Consider the following 5,315-nt stretch of genomic DNA (forward strand, 5'->3'; position numbering starts at 1 on the left):
GGGCACATTCCCAGTTCCTTTGCACCAAGTTCCTCCTTAAAACCACAGCTTTGAATTCCTGCTCTGGGAAGGTGTATGCAGGCCTACGATGATCCTGGCTAGGTTTCTCCCATTCCATTCCACTGTGTCCCTGTCCGTGAAGAGAATGAAACTTTTGGCAGAGGGACACACCATGCGTATGACAGCGGGCACTGTGGGAACCTAGGGATTCACTTCCGTATGTCTGTGAGAACCCCACCCTCAAGACTTGGATCTAGCCTAAGGCCTGGAATGAGATGTCAATCTTTGGCCAAGGGGAAGCATCACCCTGTCTTTCTGAAGTCTGGCCACAAGGTGGCAGCAAAGTCCAGAAGTTCTATGGAGAGGTCTTGAAACATTTTTATCACTCCCTTCCCTTCTTCCCCAGGGGCCTCTGAAGCCCCCTTCCTTCTGGGCCAGCCCTTTTGTTCCAGAGTGCTTGGTGTCCTGTTTTGATGCTCTGGCCAGAGACTGTCCCACTGCCCCCTCCCCCCGTTGCACACCCGTGGCCACACTGATCCCTGAGCAACTGAACTTCCTTCTGTGCTCAGGCCTGGACCTCACGCTAAGCCACACACTTCATTGCTCCTCTGCTTTCTGCTTATGCAATGAAGATATTGGTGCCTGGTAGCAAAGAAGCTGTTCTACCCAAACCCATATACAGGCCCATGGAGAACTCTCAGCGTTTCTCTTTTGCCCATGTCTCCAGGGCCCCAACCCCAGCCCATCCCAAACTGGCCGAGATGGTTCTCAGTGGTCCCAGGGAAAGTGGGGGAGAGGAAGGTGCTGCCCAGAGCAGGAGCTGGCTGGGGGTCAGGAGTCAGATGGGGGTGGTGGGACATGGGGATACTTGTCTATCAGCCCCGGGGTCAGCGGTGAAGAGGTGAAGTTGGTCCCCAAAAGCGGTGAACAACATGATGTTTTTACCCATCCTGGCACAACGTCCCAATCTTTGCTGTGCCACATGCTAGCGGGTGAGAGTGGTCTCCTGCAGCTGCTGCTGCTGCAAATTACCAGTCTAAAAACCCAAATGTGTTGTCTTGCAGTTCTGAAGGTCAGAAGCCCCAAGTCAGGGTTGTGTTCTTTGCAGAAGCTCTCAGGGAGAATCTGTTTTCTTTCCTTTTTCAGATTCTAGAAGCCACCTGTACTCCTTGGCTCGTAACCCCTTCCTTGTCTTCAAAGCCAAGACTGCAACAGCTCTAGACTCTGCTTTGTGACGTCTCCTTCTCTGACTCTCCCACTTCCTTCTCTTACAAAGACCTTTATGGTTACCGTGGGCCCACCTGGATAATCCGGAACCACCTCCCCATCTCCAGATCCTTAACTTCATCATAACGGCCAAGCTCCTTTTCCCTTGCAGTGCGGCATGATGACAGGCTCTGGGGACTAGGAAGAGGACACCTTTGGGGGAACGGCACCGTTCTGTCTACCACTGTGTGAGCTTTGCACAAACCGCTGAACTTACTTTCCTCATCTGTAAAATTCATTCAATCATAGCACCTGCCTTGCGGGATTGTTAGGATTAAAAGAGCCAACACAAGTAAAGGCTCCAGTGCAAAGTAAATGCTTGATGAATTTTAACTACGGTTTTCTTATTGCTCTGATGCATAAACCTAGAAGCTTCCTGCCCAGACCCCTGCACAGCAAGACAAGGTACAGTGCCTCTCGGACCCATTTAATTAATACTATATAAGAAATATACTGCCTATTAGGCAATGTTCCTTTGTGGAATCATTTACGGCGATGTTGACTATGTGGCTTTATTGCTTTAGCAGAAGGGAATGTGAAAGCAGAACCTTAGAGGCAATGAGCCCAGGAACTCAGCCTGGCCAGAGGTACAGGATCAGGCTAAGCTAGGCTCTCTCTTCGCCCTCCTCCCCGACTTCCAGGGTCTGCTCGTCTTCCCAGTGGGCAGAGGCTCTTGACAGGGGTAAGGGCTTCTTGGGGCAAGAGGCATTCACCACGGAATAGGGCTGACATCACTTCCTTTCTCCTGATCCACCTTCTTTGTCTGAGAAGTACCCAGAGGCAGGAGAATGGACAGGATGACCTCTAGAGGACCTTCGCAGCTTAGGGTCCAGGAAATCCTGCCTTTCCATCGAGGTGACACTTAATCATGGTTTAGGCTCCAGCTCTGTGCTCTGTCTTTTTCTCTTGGCTGACATATTCAACCCCACGGCCCCTTTCACCCAAGGACTCATTTTTCTGGTTCTCCTAATGAAACTCAAATCTATCAGCCATATGGTTTTGTCCTTGGGCTCAACATTCCCACCAAGAGCTCCCTCCTCAAAAGCCTCGTGGAGGTGAGTGGGGTTGGTCCTACTACCATAGCCTCAGCTCGCACGTGCTTTTTCACACCCCCGCCAATTTCTTGACAATAATCGTAGAGCGCTCATTTATTGTTGAGTGATTTGCTTAGCATTTATCCTGGCTGCCAGCCTGTGAGCTTTCAAGGCCAGTGTTTCTGGTCCTACTGGCCGCTCACGCGGTGCCTGAAATGCAGCCCAGGCTTTGCATCCGGTGAACGCATCAATGAACGAACGGCAGCAGAGGGAGACCTCTGAGGTCCCGTTTCTATCCGACCCTTCGGCCCGCAGAGGCATTGCCAGTTAGGGTGGGGAGCAGGGAGTCCCATACAGGAGAAGGACCCCGGCAGCTGAAAGGACCCTGGGGACTGTGGAGGGGGGAGTGGTCCCAAGCAGGCTGGGTGGGTGGTCATGAAGCTCCTGACGCCGCTTCCGCAGTGGATCTTCTCCGAGACCCTTAAGAGAATGAGGCTCGTTCTGCAAGAATGTCCACACTGCACCATAGCTCGTTTGGGACTGAATCTGCCAAAATGGTGAGCTCCCACAGCAGGGACCGACCACTTCTTCATCAGCCCTGGATCGTCAGGGCCAGAGGCATGCCTGCCATGGGGCAGAGCCTCAATATTTGCTGAATGAATGAATGAATGGAGGTGGCGGTGTGGATTCTCGTTCAATCTGTCTCTGCAAGGATGACCATAAAATTTGTCATTCAGACCAGAGCGGTTTTGTCCTGGACCTGGCAGCAGTATTCATAATTGCACATGGACAGCCTGCCCTAAAGAGGGGTGGTCCTGGGAGGGCAGGATGTGTGGTCACCCTGACTCTTGAGAGTCTCCCTGGCCCCTTCCACGGCTGAGACCCTACCCAGGGCTGGCCAGCTGGGAGTCCTTCCACTCCCACAAATTCTAGGGACAAGAGATCCCGGGCTGGGGGAGGGGAAGAGAGGCCTCAGCACTGCCCTTTGTCCACTCTGGGCTCATGGTTTTCCTCCTGAGGGTTGCCTCAGAGGTCGGAAGGATTTCCTGTGGGTCACAGGTCAAATGCCGCATTCCTTAGCAGAGCTGCATGGAGTCCTGGGCTGGCCTCTGCCCTCCCACCTCCAAGAAGAAGGATGGGCTGATACGGGAGCAGGAAGCAGTGTGAGGCAGGCCCAGGCAGGCAGAAAGGGGATCCAGGGCCCCACCCCCACCATCCAAAGGGCTTGGTTCTGCCAGCCCCTTTGACCCCCTTCACCCCCCAGCCGGAGATGTTGCCTTGGCTGGTATGTGGGGTGGGTGGGATACAGTGTGGAGGGGGCTCTGCTGACAGAGGGGCCGTGCCCCATGGGTTTGAGAGTTTGCTAAACAGGGCTGGACTGACAAGGAACCCTCAGATGAATCACTGCCTTAAAAGTCTAATTTTCATTAATAATCTGTTTTTATGGAGGAGGAAACCCCCATGCCCCCCTTCAGAGTAAAGAAGAAGTACGATTGTGTTGCTAAAGGGGGGAATGGATTTGGTGTTCCCCAGAGTTTGGGAATGGAACAGAAATCCCCCTGGGGCCAGGCCCTATCTAAGCAGGAGCTCCCCTGAAGGGCCTGATATTGGGGAGACGGTGGGAAATGGGAGTGGGGTGAGAGGTGCAACCCTACATTTCTACTGTGGTGTGTGCTGGGATTTGGGGATCAGCCTCATCATCCCTGGCATGCACCTGGGCCCCAGTTTCATGGGGCTGCTATGTGAGGTTGCACAGGTTGTGTACTGTACAACCCTAGGGGCATCATTTACATGGACCCCAATGTGAACAGAGCCCTTGGAGTTGTGACACTTAGAAAGCTCTGTCATGAGCCTTTACACATGTTAGTCCCTCTACCTAGAACATCATTCAGGCAAGATCTGCCTTCGATCTTAGCTTTGTTCTCAGTGCCTCCTTCCTGCATCCCCAGCCCACCCAGACACGCCTCTGTTCCACATTTACTACGTGGAATTACAGCAATCTGCTTCGGTGTCCATCTTCTCCACTCGTCCTCCCTGCTGCCTTCTTCACACAGTGCCTGCCGTGTCCGGGAGAGTCTTTGTAGCAGCAAATGGGAGCATGACGGCCAGGCTGGGGCAGCAAGTCACACCTTAATCTGGAGACAGGGCGAGCTTCTAGGAATGAAATGACAGTGGTCCCTGTACTGAAAACACCTGGGAACTGGAGCCCAGACACTCTTTCTGGTTGGTCATTCCCTCCTGTCCTCTTCTCCTTCCCTCTCACACTCCAGCGATGGGGATTTTCAAGGCTCTTTTGACTCTCTCTGCTGTAATAAGAAACTAGCAATTAACTATTATAAGGCTGTTTTACAATTGTGTGGAAGCCCCTTTTATCCACTTTGCTTTAAATGGTTATATCTTTTATCCCTAGTTTTCAGGAATATAAAACTTAACAGCGTTTGCTGCAAACCTTCATACTTTGCTTTACAGTTTATTGTTCCCTCTGCAGATATATCTTGCACATAAATAAGACTTTCATCTGTACAGTGCTGGGCTTGGGCCGCTATGGATCTCCATGCTTTCATTGGTGGGACTCACCTTGGATACAAGGTGATTCACACGGAGCCATTGAACTGGTTGCCTGCCATTGGTCTCTCGCCCTCTGATCAGGGCTGGACCAGCAGCCCCGCCAGGAAGGTCATGAACCCCAGGGAGGTGGAGACATGATGGGGAGTCCCCAAGGGGGTCCCCCCACTCTGTGGCTGATCTGAGGTTTGGGTCTCCAGAGACACCGGCCAAGAGTGCCTTAGCTTCTCCCGTCCTTGCTTAGGGAAGTCTTCCCTGAGAGTACCGAGGGAGAAGCAGCAGTAAAGCTTTGCCAAAGCCCCCACGGCATGCCTGGAACATGGCACAAACCAAGTTCAGCGGTAACCGCTGCCCTGGCCTTCCCGAGGCATCAGCCTGAGGGACGCTGAGCAGAGGCTCTGCCTGGAACAGCAAGGTGGCAAGGAGGACCATGAAGGCCGTTCTGTCTCT

The sequence above is a fragment of the Ursus arctos genome, unplaced genomic scaffold (assembly GCF_023065955.2).
Source record: "Ursus arctos isolate Adak ecotype North America unplaced genomic scaffold, UrsArc2.0 scaffold_22, whole genome shotgun sequence".
Taxonomy (NCBI): domain Eukaryota; kingdom Metazoa; phylum Chordata; class Mammalia; order Carnivora; family Ursidae; genus Ursus; species Ursus arctos.